Genomic DNA, 14,858 nt, shown 5'->3' on the forward strand with positions numbered 1-14,858 from the left:
TGTTGATAGACCGGAAGAACTGACTGAACCTGGAGTGCCTGCACTTCATAGACAAACCACCCAGATATCTAACTCCTCTACCCTCTATATGCTACTTGACAGTATGGCTCTCATCCTTCTGCCTGCATCTTTTTTCCCCATCTTTTTGTTCTTTGGGGCAGACAGTGCTTCTTATTGCAGGTGTACACAAGGCTTGATGCAATGGGGCCCTGACTATGATCAACTGCTTTGGATTAGGTTCGTAATCGCTGCAGTTGCTGATCCTATCTTGGCTAGGCTGGACTGCCTCTTAAAACTTAAATTGAGAGTAAGAATGCAACTAACCCCACCAAATCCTTTGTTTAAACGCTGGGTGGGGAGGCTTGAGAAACCAGATGAGATTCACCTTCCTGATTCCTCAGTGGCTTTAGCAGGGAGGGAAGCAGAGGACTGTGTCACTGATTTCACCATATCAGTTCTCTGGTGCATCTATTCTGGTTAGTCCAGCTGCCAGAAATTAATAGCTATAGGTACCATTCACCTGTGCTTGCTTGTATGTCCTCTGTATTCAATTCTAGCACAGCTATTTGACTACTGAGACACTGACCTACTGAAACGTACGTTTTCTCTGTAAAACCTCCCAGTGGTTTTAGGATCCCTCCATGTCTGCATGGGAACAGACCATCCTAGACTCCTGCCTGATGCACCTGGGTCATTGTAGCTCTGCCCTGTTGTTGGAGTCGAGCTGATGTCCTCTACCCTGTCACTTGATTTATTTGACTGACGACTGCAGCTGGGTTGCATTTCCATTTTGCTGGTGCTGATGCAGTTAAGCCATCGGGTTACAGACAAAGTGTTCTCTGCATGCACAGTCCTACAGGGCATCATCCCGCAGGAAGCATTTTGTTAATTTGCTTCCTTTCCCATTTCAGTTGTTTGCATTAAACAGCTAGCACTCATACTTCAGGGGTTAGATTTTCCTTTGGATATGAGTGTGTGTGCATAGAATGGGCTACAGTGACTGTTAAAGCAGAGATAGACTCCTCTTGTTGGACCATTGTTTCAGCCCCTGGGTACACTGGGTCACTAGTGCAGACCAGAGCGTGTTACTGTCCCCTCAGACAAGTGATTCTCCTATTACTCAGTCCTTTCCAGTGAGCACTGATGAATTTAAAAGCAATGATGAAGAGAGCAGCTGTGTAGCATCATATTGTAAGGAACACATTTCTATGGTTGGGCTGGTCCAGGCCTTGCTTTCTCCTCGTATTGGTACCATACAACCCAGTGTTAAAATAAAGTGATATGGTATTTTCTGCAGGCAGGAGCACAACAGTCCCTCGACTCTGTTGACATGCTTCCCCCTACCCACCAGCCTTGTAGCACTTGTATGTACTGACTAGAGGCAGCAAAGTCACATGCTTTGCTTTCAATCCTTTGGCAGCAAGCTGGTTGCTGCTGGTGCCCTGGCCTACAAGAACCCCTGAGCTTCCCATCTAACCTCTCAGTCTGCAAAGCAGGCATAACCCAGCACTTGGCATCAGCATCTTGCCCATGGCAGTGGCTGCAATGGCACAAATTCAGTATTTAGGATTTCATTGTCAGGCTCAAATATTGGAAGCAGATGGCTTGGGAGAGAGTCCTTCCTCGTGACACACAGCAACAGGGCAAATTAGTAATAAAGTGTAACAAATAGAATGTGAAGGATAAGTGGAGTTAAATGCTGGAGTCAGAGTTTTTTGGGAAGCATAAAAATATCTCAAACCTTCAGAAAGCAATAATGGTCTGGAAATCAGCAGTAAACAGAGCACAGTGCTTGGGCTGAAAGCAAAGGCCATATGGTAACCATGCCTGCTCAAGCACACAATGGCCCACCTGGTAGACCCCATCAACCAGTAAAAGCATGACACATCCTGCACTGCCTCTCCATCCAGCTCTGGGCCATCTTGTGGGACAGGCTAATCTGAAGAGCTATCACTGTGCTTGGATTGCACTGACTTTGGCGCGCTCTTCACTTGGCTGCAATCGATGCGAACAGCAGAGTGAAAATTGTCTGGGGCTCCAAGCTATACGTTGGCAGTAGGAAATGCCAATGCACAGAAGACCAAGATGAGCCTCAACAACACCCACTTTTGTTATATGGTACCAGAGCCATTTCTCATATCAAGTCACTCCTTCAGTAATGACTCCAGAGTGGCCAGCAACAGCTTTACTGCAGGCACAGCAAGATGAAAATGCTGAACACCAGAAATGAGGGAAAACAGGATCTTTCATGAATGTACTTGACATTTTTTAAGAAGATAAGGATCACAGCAGGTAGCAATAAGTGACATGCCTAAGGCTTTGCGTGGCTCCATCATCCACAGTGTTGTTCCTCTGCAGGCTCAGTTTACACCTAGTTTGGGTATGTCTGCCTTCCTTGGATATCTGTCCTGAACCAGAAGGACACTGCTGTCACTTCCTATTGTATCAGGAAAACTGGTGAGCAGGATGATGTAGCCCTGGTTTGTTCAAAGCAGTATATTTGATAACACATGGGACCAGTGTTTCATAAAGAGACTATCAAGCTCCAGGTGTCCCAAGGTGGGGAGTAGGCCACATAGTTTTGGTGAGAAAAAGGAGAAACTGATTAACTGCATGTTACGAGAAGGCCTGGCTGTGGAGGCCACTTTGGAAGTGCAAATCTACAAATGCAGATTGCACTGATAAGCTCTCATCAGCTCTACATCATAGATTCCCCCGAACCACTGCTCCTAGCAGTGCTGAAGTCGTGTGTAAATTCCTGCCACAATCCTGCTCTATGGGCCACAAGTCCCAGTAAAACACACCCTTCAGGAGCCTGTGAATAAAGCCTCTGATACACCAACAGACAAGCTCATCTGGACTATAGTTTGTTGAGCAAGGTGCCCCCCAACTTTCCTTTTGAGTGGAAATGGCAAGAAAAAAAAAGCTTCTGTCCAGGATACAAACAAGGCTACTTCTCTGAGCAGGGCAGAATGTTTTCTGCCTTCTGACCAGTTATATACAGACACCCAAGTGTATCTGAAGAACCATCTACTGGAAATGGAGACATGACCTTGATGGCCCACAGCATGAGTCGGATTATACTCCTGATCTCCTCTCTGGGCACCTCTCCTTGAGTCATTTGGAGGAATTTGGATGTATTATTCTCCTTGCAGGGAGACTTATATCATCTCAGCATTGATGGCAAGCTTCTCTAAACCCAGCATCCAGAACTTGTTACATAACATTCAGAATAAGTTCCCTTGTTACCTCCCATTTTGAGCCAGCTCCTTCAGAAGATGAATCACCCTGTTGACCCCTCATAGAGAGTTAGGGCTAGGATGTTGTGCATGGGGGAGTTGTCTACACAGACTTGAGAAGCTTCCCCCCGCAAAAAGAAAAAAAAAAAGTGTTTGTAGTTGGATATAATTATCAGAGAACCCCCTACCTGGGTCTTACAACTCTCAAGAAATGCTGCAAAGGCCTGAAGGAAGCAGCTTCAAAGAGAATACCTGCCGAGAAAAGATCGTTTGAAGGATGTTGATGAGACAGAGGGATGGGTTGGTTCCCTTGTTTGCAGCCTCAGTGACTGCTTTGCTTCTCAGTTCATCAGCTCTTTAGGGAACTCAGTGTGTGAAAGGATATCAAACATCAGCCTGCAGTTCCCTTGTCTTCATTTGGAGCTGTAGTTAGCCCTCGGGACATGTATAGCAAATCTTAGTCAAGCGAAACATTCGTCCTGAAAGAAGCCACTGGAGGAAATCTAGCCAAAAGTAGGCTGTATATCAGGCGGTTCCCCCTCTACCCTCCCTCTTCTGTTTTGATGATGGTGCTTTTTGTTGTGGCTTTTGCTTTTCAGCACTCACAGTGGTCTCCCAGGAAAGCAGGGAGAAGAGGCTGCAGCCAGTATTCCCAGAGCTGAGCATCTGAAGATGAATAATAATTGTCTTCTCCACAGTGTGGCTTGGCAGGAGGAATCCCTCACCTGGTGATAGGCCCTGTTTCTAAGGCTCATCCTCTGGAAGATAAATGAACACCTTTAGAGTCTCTGGGTACAAGGAGGATGCCAGGGCAGGAAATCTCAGCAGGTAATTCCCATCATACCTTCCTCCTCCTAGTCTTGTGAGGCAGATCAGGCCAAGGTACCCCGCTCTTCTTCCACTTTGCACCTTTGTCTATGCTTGTGCCATTTCTAAAAACACGAGCACCCATGATGTTAGACATTATCTCCCTACTCCTGTGTAATTCTGGGAAGCCTGGCTTCTCATTCAAAGTTCCAGCTTTCAAGATGGCTTTTTTTTCATGAGCGAAGCCTGCTACGGAAGTCTTAAAAGCAATGGAATAATCTGATTAATAGGTCTAGAGATTCTGGGTGCTCTAATTGCATAACAGACTGTAAGCAATACGTTTCAATAGGTCATATCCTTGTGGAGGAGAGGGAGGGGAGGCTCCCTTCCCCTACTCTCCATGCCCCAATGATGAGAGAGGATGTATTACCAGAAAGAGTCTGAAAATATACCCAGCAGGCCTATCTCCTTTAGGACCGCTGGAAGGAGGGAGGAGGAGAGTCCATGTCCTGGGAGCTCCCTAGAGGTCTTATGAGATGCAGCAAGGTTACAAACTCTGGAGAGAAACAACTCTATTCCCTAGGCCCAGGTGAGGTGTTAAAACTCAAGGAAGGCCCAGATCAAAACCATCCAGGCTGGTCAGGGTTAAACCTGTGCCCAGTACATGGGGTAGAAGGAGCTGTCTTCTACAGCCACGCTAATTAGATGTTAAGGCAGGGGCGGGGAATTATTTCGGGCGAAGGGCCGCTTACTAAGTTTTGGCAAGCTGTCAAGGGCTGCATTTTCCGCTCTGGGGCTAGGCAGGGGCTTCTGGTTGGGGGTGGGGTGGGGCTGGGCAGGCCTTGCTGCTGCGTCCTGCCACTGGCTTCCCCTGGGTCCTACTGCCCCTGAATCCTGTCATCTTTGACAGGTAGCCAGGAGCAAATAAATACTAATTTTCTAAAATTTTTAGGGGCCCCACAGGCCAGATAGAATGGCCCGGTGGGCCAGATTCGGCCCCTGGGCTGTATTTTGCCCACCCCTGTGTTAAGGGATGAGGGTAGAGGCAGCTGGGGGAGGGACAGGGTCCCTCAAGCTCACTCAGGATCAGTACTTCACCCCAGGTGCTAAGAAACCTCTTGGCTGTTTATATGGATAAACAAGAGCATCCAGAGTTTCAGTAGTTCCTAGGAATAAGAAGAATATTGGTGGGGAAATAAAACCTCATTTCCAGGGTTTAAGCCAAGCTCTAACAATTATGGAACCTGTAAGCAACCTCATCCCTGCCTACAGTGGCTTCTTGCTCTGGCCCCTGATGCACCAAGTGCTCATCACTGCGGGGCAGCAGCTAGTTACCTGGATGGACTCCTGTTCTGTCCAGTCAGGCAGCTGGCCTTATGAAGCTCTCAACCTCAAACCCCACACGCTTGGCTGAGGCCTGAGTGCAAGCAAGTGAAACCAGCAGATTGAATAAGCAGCACTGGTTGCACTGAAATGATCTTCCCCCAGAGATTTTCCTTCTCCCAGGGTGTCCACTCCATCTCCATGCAAAAGAAGAACAGTCTTGTCAAAGTTGCTGTTTCCAAAATCTCTGCACCGTGTTCCCTTGCTGAAGATGGCTGACCATACCCTGACCCTCCCTGGTCCTCTCCCAGTGCCAGCCCAAGACTTTGATTCCCTTTTACAGTATAAAAGATTTGCCTGTGCTGGCAGCATTATGCTTGCTTCCTTTCTGCTGCACAGACCAAGATTTACTTTTTCTGTTTTCTCTACCAGATATGGACCCTGACAGTAGACACAGTGAAGGATGTTTCTTAAGTGAGGCTGCAGAAGGAAAATGGGATTTTCATCCAGCCTTCTCACAAAACACCTATAAAGGAAGGATCTGTGTAAACTAATTTTATCGATCTCATCTATTTTAGAGGGGAAAAACAGAACAACCTTCCAAACACATCACACTACACCACACCACAGATTTAGAAGTCTCTTTAAACAAAAGGAAAACATTTGGGTTTCACCAGTAACTGGAAGAACATGCAAGAGGATGGTGTGAATTGTTTGCATGCTTTCTAGCTGTTTCTACGGATAAATGATCGCAACAGAATTGCAAAGAGCTGCATTGAAGCTATTTTTCTGGATCAAAACTTTTTGAACACTTAATGCTGACAGGGCAAAGCATGTTACACTGCTGTGACTTCAAGACAAATGTGAATTCAATGAGCTAGGCTGGCTATGGAGGGTTGAAGACTGCCAGCAGTGTGGTCACACTAGCTTGGGGCCCAGAGCAGGATAACTGCATGAGCATCTATTCAGCTTCCCAGACAGGTTGTGCACTCCTGGCTGGGTCCTGTGCCTGTGTCTGCTTCTGCACAGTTCGTGCTATCCAAGTAAGCTAGAAGTGAGCTCCTGCAAAACTGAATCCAGTTATAACTGAATCCTTTTGCAAGCAATTACATCATGGGTTTCCCCTCGTAGTGTGATCAAGGTCCATTTTAAAAGCAGTCAGAATTTGTCCTCCAACTCCCCCTGTCGGGAGCAATTGGGAAGCAGCAGGATTGCCTGGCTTGATGTGAAATGAAATGGGTGAAATGCTTCCATGTAACACGAGCCAGAGGTCAGACTAGACAATCTGGAATGGCCCCTTGGCCTTAGGCTCAGTGAGACATCACCTGTGTACACCATGTAGCCAGATTTTCACCAGTCTCTAAGTCAGGGTGGCCAACCTGTAGCAGGGTCAGCCTGTGTGTGTGGCATGCAACACACTGAGGAGGGGGAGATAGGGCAGGGAGCAGAAAGCACAGCAGGTGGGGGAAGGGAATCGGAGCAGCACTTGAAGAGGGTGAAGAGCTTCATTTATGACACGTCTTCCAACAAGACTGGCTGCCACTACTCTAAGTTTTCAATTAGGAAGTTTTTCCACTCATCAAATAAGGAATTATCCAAACCTCCAAGCTTGATAGTTACTATAACATGAAAATTAACAATGCTCGTTGGTCAGCCCTCTTCTATGGGCCCAGTGTTCATGGTGAGCTAGCTGACACTTGAGTCAGTCTCTACAGACAGGATCTAGACTCTCTAGATATTGAAGTAGGTGTCTAGGTAGAGCTCAGGTTCACTGGTGCCCACGCATTTACCATTCCCTTGTGCAGTCAGCCATTTCAAGACACCTCCTCTAATCAATCTCTGTTTGTCCAGATCATTTCTTTGACATCTTTTCATCATTCTGTTTATGCTCAGGATCAGATAATAAATTGGAGAAGCTCATGTTGCCTTCCCATATCTTTTTTGTTGTATTCTCTTAGAAATCGCCACGTTTGCTCTTGACTTGTCATCTGGTTTAGCCTTTTGACTTAATGTTCTCACTATTCTTTTCAACTTCCGCATCTGGAGCATCACTGCCTCTACGCTGTATGGTTTCAATAGGTCATGGACAAGACGGCTGTACTCAGTTTCAGTTCTCTTTCAAGAAAACTCTGTGTGGCGGCGAATTGAATTTCTGCTATTGACTTCTGACCAACGGATGTTGAGTTTATGAAGCTGATGCCTTGCATAGCATTTTATTACTTGCCTCAGGTTGAAGGTTTTATGTTTTGCACTCTTATTTTATGCCGTATCTACCTTGTTGAAGAGACAGAATTGTACCTTTAATCAGTTTGCCTTGATCCCATCTGGTATTCCAGAGCATCCTAATTACACTGTGCTTGTCTTCTGCCAGAGGCTTATATCCAGTAGGATATTGGAAGTTAGCTCAGATGCAGGCATCCTTACCCACTATGTTTTTATTTCAAGTCCTTTGTGGAGCTACTTTGGGAATGTTAGCTTTTCCTGATGGTGTGCCTGTTTGCTTGTATTGACAAGAAGATATTCTGTTTTTGTTCAAAGGTATTTGAAGCGGCATTGTTTTGAGTGAATGCAAAATTCTCTCCAGAGAGTGTCTTGCTTGCCATTCCCTTGTTCTCCTTACTGAAAGTCACAGTAACAAACTCAGGGAGCAGGAACAATAACCTGCAACTTTAGATACCACATTGCACAGTAGGGCTGTGCGAAGCTTTGAGTGATGATTCGATTTGGAGGAGATTTGGCCTGATTAGGTGCCCGAATCTCCGAATCCGAATTGAATCGGGACCAACTGAAAGGTCCGAATCAATACGAAGCTCTCCAAATCATTGGAAAAGATTTGGAGAGCTTTGATGATTCGGGCAGTCCCCGGTGGCTGCAGCAGGGAGCTGCAGCTGGACTGTGAGCTGGTAAGTAAGAGGGTAGGGGAAGCAGGGCTGGGGAAGGGGGGATGGAACCATGGGGGGGACCCTTGCCAGCCCCTATCCCCTGTCCACTCCCCCAGTCCCCCCAGCATGGTTGCCCCACTTGTTTAAAGAAAAGCCCCGGTGCTCACTGGGTGCTGCCAGGCAGGGGGTGATCCCTGCTGCCCCCGCTGCCCCACCCTGCATGGGGGGCTCTATACGAGCCCCCTGATGCCCCCCACACCTGAGTCCACCCATGGCTGCCCTGCCCACAGCAGCTCTGGCCCTTTAAGAAAAAATAAACAGAGAAAAGCCCCGGGACTCACTGCTCCTGCAGCAGTCTTGGGGCTTTGGCAGGCTCATGGAAGAGCTCCCCCATGGCATGGAGCAGCGGGGGGCAGTGGGGATCGCCGCTCTATACGAGCCCCCTGATGCCCCCCACACCTGAGTCCACCCATGGCTGCCCTGCCCACAGCAGCTCTGGCCCTTTAAGAAAAAATAAACAGAGAAAAGCCCCGGGACTCACTGCTCCTGCAGCAGTCTTGGGGCTTTGGCAGGCTCATGGAAGAGCTCCCCCATGGCATGGAGCAGCGGGGGGCAGTGGGGATCGCCCCCAACTGGCAGGAACGGGGAGTGTGGGGTTTTTCTCTTTTTTTGTTTCTTCAAGGAGGGCCAGAGCTGCAGCAATCGAGGTAGGCAGGGTGGGAGGGATTGGGGGGCTTGTGCAGAGCCCGCCATGCAGCATGGGGCAGTGGGGGCCAGTGGGGATTGCCTCCCACCCGGCAGCCCCCGCTGAGCACCGGGGCTCTTTTGTTAACAAGTGCCGGGAGCTGGGGTGGGTGGGGCAGCTATTGCCGGACTGCGGGGGATGGGCCTGGCTGATTCGGAGATTCGGCAGCAGCCAAATCTCCGAATCAGATTTGGCCGAATTGATTCAGGACAGTGATTCGAATCACCAGATCGAATCACTGTCCCCCAAATCAGCTGAATCCGAAGCGAATACTAGCCACTTCGCACAGGCCTATTGCACAGCGGCAGAAAATGACTTCTAAGCCGTGTCTACACTAGACACTGACACTGACTGTGCAGTAACTGGAGCAGCATCAATGATTGTCCTTCCCCACAAACCAAGTACATGCATCAAAATCTGGATCCATGCATAAAAGATTTGGAAGGAGGAAGGCTGCTCACTTGTTCCTACAAACAGGATATTTGCAGGGCACATGTGGGAGGTCTTTTCACTCTAAGAAAGAATCCTCCACTTAAAATTCCTTGCAGTCCTTACTGTTCATCTGATCCAATAGGATAAAATAGGAGCAAGTGTCTAATTTGACTTTCTCAGGCTCTGTCTACTCAAAGTTTCTCTTCCTCCTCTAAAGGCAGCTGCCAACTAATAGATGTTGACAAAAGTGCAGTTAAACACAAAACACTGAAGCACCGCAGGAGGAGTGACACACACCTCTGCATAGTGCTGGCACAAAGCATACATTTGCCCCTAAATCCCACTGTCACCCTATTGGAGTGAGGCATGCATTTTTCATCAGTTCCCTGCAAAGGAATTAATTTCATTCAACGTAGTTGAGATTTGCCTATAATTTACCCAGTGGGAAAATATTCCCTCCTGTATGCTAAGACATTTCTGGAATCTCACCACATTTGCCTAGGGAAATGAAACAATAATACTACGCATGAGGTTCCTTGCTGGTAGTTTTCATTATATCCCAAAATGACCATAGCTCCAAAGCGATGATTATCAGTTTAGTCACATCAATGCGCAATGCACAGAGAAAATGTTTTTTCAATGCACACAGGCCTAATCTTCCTAATACTGTATTGGTTTGACTGACTGACCCATATAAAAGGCAGCTGGGATACATTTAGCATCTGGTAGCAGTGAACCAGTTCAATAATTCGATTGTATTCTCTTTTTCTAATTATAAGTAGAGCTGGGTGGGAACCAGACTTTTCATATGGCATGAAGTTCCACAATTTTGGAATCGATAGCAAAAAAATCAACCAATAGAGCAAACACAAAACAAAACAAACACAAAAAATTAAGATTCCCAAAATTAAGATTAAGAAATGAACTTCTGAAAAATTTTGTCATGAGTCAATTGAAATATTTGATTTAGATTCAAAATTGTAAACTTTTCATTCCAATGTTGACGTTTAAAACATGTTAATAATATATGAAAATAATGACATTCATTTTGAAATGAAAATTTGAAAGATTCTGTTTAGAAAATGGGGGAAAAGTCAGATGTCCAACATTGGACAAGCGTAACAAAGCACTATGGCAACCAAAATTTAGTCAAAGTCTACACATTTTTTCAGCACGGCAATTTAGAGAAAAGCAGATTGATTTATTTTTTGTTGAAACACCATTTCAGTGAAAATTTTCTCAATGGCAATAATTACCAGACCTACATCTTCTGCACTGTCTCATGAGATTGGCCTCAGCAGGTCATTAAGTGGCAAACACTCAAAGCACATCATAAAACTTGCAGGGCCTCATGGAGCTGAAACAGCTCTGTATCTATTTTACTGCCACCAAAAAGTATTGTCAACAACACAAGCCGACTACCCTCTGTGTAAGGCATATAAACCATCCTCCCACCCACCCCTGCCTAACATTGGCCTAACAGGTACGATGTACCTGTAATTGAGGGAGCAGCTAGATAATAATGCCAGAAGAAGCACATTGTGATGAACATAATGTTGCCCTGGTCGGTTTGGTCCCAGCATGGCCCTCCCCAGTAGGGATACAGCACAAATCCAATCTGAAGAAAATAAAATGATAAGTTTTCTTCTATAGTCAGAAACACTCCTGTTCCCCCATCATTCTTCCTCCATTTGCCACCTCATTAAAACAAGAGTGTTCTGAATACTGAAGAAGGCATTTCCACAGACGTGCAGTCAAGGTTTTATATTCTTTTCCTTCTCTTGTGCTCTTTGTCTTTCTAACAACCCAGGGTTTGCAGACATGAGCGATCCACACCATGGGCTCAAGTGTTTAACAAAAGAAACAATTTCAAATTGGTGCTAGTATTTATTCTGAGGGCATTAGCCAGAAATCAAGTCACTAGACCTCAGCCACTACATCTCAACATTCAGACCCAAATCCACGCTGTGATTTAGTATCTCTGGCCTATGAAAAATACACCTTGAATGCAAACTAAATCTTTGGCTTGACAGTGTGGCAGTGCACCTGTGGTGCCTGCCACTTTAAGGAGCTGAGCAGGCTGTGAGGCCATCCTGCAGGTGACTGCAGAGCCCATCAGGCGGTCACATGACAGCCAGCAGGCCACCTGATTAGAGGTGGGCTGCAAAGCCTCAGTATAAGAACAGGTCCTGCAGGGCAGAGCCAGCAGTTGCTGGAGGGATGCTGCTGAGGTCACATTGCTTGCCTGAGCACTGCTGCTCCCAGGACCCCCTGGAGGTTGGGGTAGGTGCAGGTGCAGGTTCCTAGAGGCCCAGTGGGGTCCTGAGCCCCAGGAGAAGGCTTTGGGCCTAGGGAGAGCAGGGTCAGCCTAGGAAGGGGCTTATAGCTTGTGGGCCTGCACAAGGCTAGACAAGCCCCTGAGTGGAGCTGGCAGGGGTGAGGCCAGGGGGAGCCCAGCTGAGTGAAGGGCTGGCTCGTACAAAATCTCTGGGGTTTGAGGCAAGCCCAGTAGGAGATGGCTGTTCATGGTGGGGCCCAGAGAGAGACCCCTGGGGAATGCAAGGGTCAGCTGTTGCTGCACCGAGGCCAGGGTGTCCAGGCTGGGACCAGAGCCTGAGTGCCCAAAGGGCAAGCACACCCACCATGAGGGGCAGGCTAGGGCTGTGGAGAGCTACTGGCACCCTGACTGGCCTGGAGGTGGGGCCAAAGCCTAGAGAGGATGAAGGTCCCTTCTATGGGGGGACATCACTGCCAAAGGGAGGACCAGTTCAGCTGGGCAGCGGGCTGTGATGAAGAAGGCTGAAGCACAGCCTCTGGATGGGAGGCATCTGATGAGGGGTCTGAGCATTGGTAGAGGGTGCATGCGGGTGCACATGTACCCCCTGAGATTCGCCATGCACCCCCTGGAAGCGTCAGCTGCAAAACCGGAAGTGCACTTCCGGTTTTGCCTCTGGTTCGGCAATCACCCTCTGGGGGACTCCCTCCCTCACATCTGCAATCTGGCACACCTCCCAGACTCGGGAGGCACCAGTTGTCCATGAGTCTGAGAGAGATGGGCCATAGGAGGAGCGCAGTCTGAGACGGAGGCTGCACTAGGGTGCTGGAATGAGGGGCCCGGAGGGGAGAAGAAAGACCAGGGCAGGTCGGCTTGCATTGCTCCTGGGGAGTGACCTAAAACTACACCCTGCTGGGGAGGATGGCGTGGTGGAGCTGCTTGTGGCAGGGCAGCTTCCAGGAAATGCCACACCTGTGCCTCCCTAGTGAAGGGTGAGTATGGGGCGCCAGACAGCCTTAGCCCCTGCTGCTTTGCAGGTACCCCACGGAGGGGAAAGGCTAAGGGAGCACACCCCAACAGAAAAGCACCAGGCTTGGGCAAGATCATGAAGGCTAGGAGGACCTTAGGCCCGAGGCCTGAAGCAGAGTGAGGTCCAAGCACGTTGACAAACATCTGAGACCCGAGTGGGCCGTAGGCTGAGAGTGAGGTCCAAGCACATCAGCAGGCACCTGAAGCCTAAGGGGTGTACGGCCCACAGCCCCAATGAGGGGGCAGAGTAGTGACCGCAGGAGGGGGAAAGTATGAGGGGCTAGAGCCCAGAGTGGGAGTTGAGGCCCCAGTGAGAAGGCATGAGGCTGAGTGCAGCTTGGCAATGGAGCCAGGGAGGGAGTAATAATGGAAAGCTTGGGCCAGTGGCCTAGTGCAGCTCAGCAATGGGGTCGGGGGAGTTAGGAGTACTTTGGATGCCATCTGCGAGGCATGGGACATGGATAAGGAGAGGTTCAGAGCTGTGTATTGTGCCCTTGGCATCAGGGCATTAAATGGGTAGCCTCCCACCTAGGAACATCTTCCGCTAGCTCCTGGCAATTTATTGAAACATAATTGACATGATTCTTAATCTGTGCACATGCAACTCCTCACAGCAGGGCTACTCTATGTGTGTGCTATTCATTGGTGTCTCGGAGCGTGACAGAAATCAGTGCTACAGAGAGAGCTAAGAGATCTGCATTGCTTCACTTGAAATGCTCCAGCACGCATGTACATGCATGCGCGCACATACACGCGCACGCACGCACACGCACGCACACACACACACACCTAGTTCTCACTGGTTCAGGTCAAAGTCTCTTAAAGGAACGATTATTACCTGCATCATCCTTTCCGAGTGGAATGGAATGACCACTATGGTTACTAATGTTATTATTAGCTGAATTAGAAACCAATTGAACATTGCTAATTAAAGGTGCCCTACAACATTGCATGGATCCCCATCCCTCCCATGACACCAGCACCACTGTTGATGTCATCAGAGCTCAATGACTTTCTACTGCCAGCCCACGTTGGGTTTGTAGGTCTCTGAACAACTTAGTTTTGTGTTTACTGTCATAATGCCTTGGGACTGGGGCCTCAGCCTCCTTCAGTTTAATCCTTTCACCATTCCAAAGAATCGTTGTGCACCTCCCTTGCTTGTTAGGGTAGACAGCTTGGTACAGGCCTCTACCTACTGCTACTTGCTCGTACACCTTGGTCTCGCAGGTATGGTCTTTTACTTGCACAGCGTTTACATTTGTTTAACTTTAATCCAGCAGCTCTGTCTCCTTCCCAAGCTGCTTGGAGCCTCCGGGCATGTTCTACTCTCTTGAAAAGACATTTATTTAGTTCCTTTGGGTCTAGACAGGAGCCAAGGTTTCCATCATTTCCCCCCCTGCCTTGGGCAGCACTTGTACCCACTTGGCTAGTTCTTCCATTCTTTCTTTGATTCCTGAAACAATAACTCTCCAGTCCCTATTCTACCCTCTCCCTAAATGTGGGAGGAAGTGTCCTAGGGGCATGAATTGTGAGACAGTTGGGCTCTTTCCCCTCAATTCTCTACTGTATTGAGAGCTTCCTTATTCCTGGAAAACCATCTTTAAACTCTTCCTCAGTTGGTTTGTTCCCCTGAACACTCCTGATGAGACCAAAAGCTTGACACTAACTCAGGATGGGATGCTTCCTCCCCCCACCCTCTGGTAGTTTTATAAATGTAATCTTTTCCAATTTGTTATTTATTCATCCCATTATTTCATGTACTTCCTTAGTAGGATTAGCTCATCGCTGCAAGCCTTGGCAGTGCTCTCGTCTTCCCCGCTGCTTTCCTGTGACATGCTGTAGGTCATTTTAGGTTATTTTTGTAATGTGCTTTGTGGCTGTCGTGTATGAGAGGGATTGGAGCAGATGATTTTTTTCAGACCCTTTGGATAATAGGGGCCTGCAAATATATGTATGGGTTCAGTGCCCTGAGAGGCCCTTCTAGCCATATAAGCTTCAGCCTGGACTGGGTGGCTTTCTTTGGTTGCTTTGTCCCTCTGCAGCCCAGTATTCAGAGAGCTGCCCCTTGCAATGGGGTGGGCCCTGAGGCTAGAGGCTACCCGAGAAAACCCCTCCGGGCAGGGATG

At 48.1% G+C, this 14,858-nt stretch overlaps 1 long non-coding RNA gene across 1 annotated transcript in view; it reads left to right on the forward strand.

Annotated features, from left to right (window-relative positions):
• Nucleotides 1-11,643: 11,643 nt before the first annotated feature.
• LOC102372178 overlaps nt 11,644-14,858 on the forward strand; it is a 9,938-nt gene continuing 6,723 nt past the window's right edge. Inside the window, exon 1 of the long non-coding RNA XR_324803.2 lies at nt 11,644-11,711. This is a non-coding gene — a long non-coding RNA (uncharacterized LOC102372178). The remainder of the gene's footprint in view (nt 11,712-14,858) is intronic.

This window comes from Alligator sinensis, unplaced genomic scaffold, assembly GCF_000455745.1.
Source record: "Alligator sinensis unplaced genomic scaffold, ASM45574v1 scaffold1153_1, whole genome shotgun sequence".
Classification (NCBI taxonomy): Eukaryota; Metazoa; Chordata; order Crocodylia; family Alligatoridae; genus Alligator; species Alligator sinensis.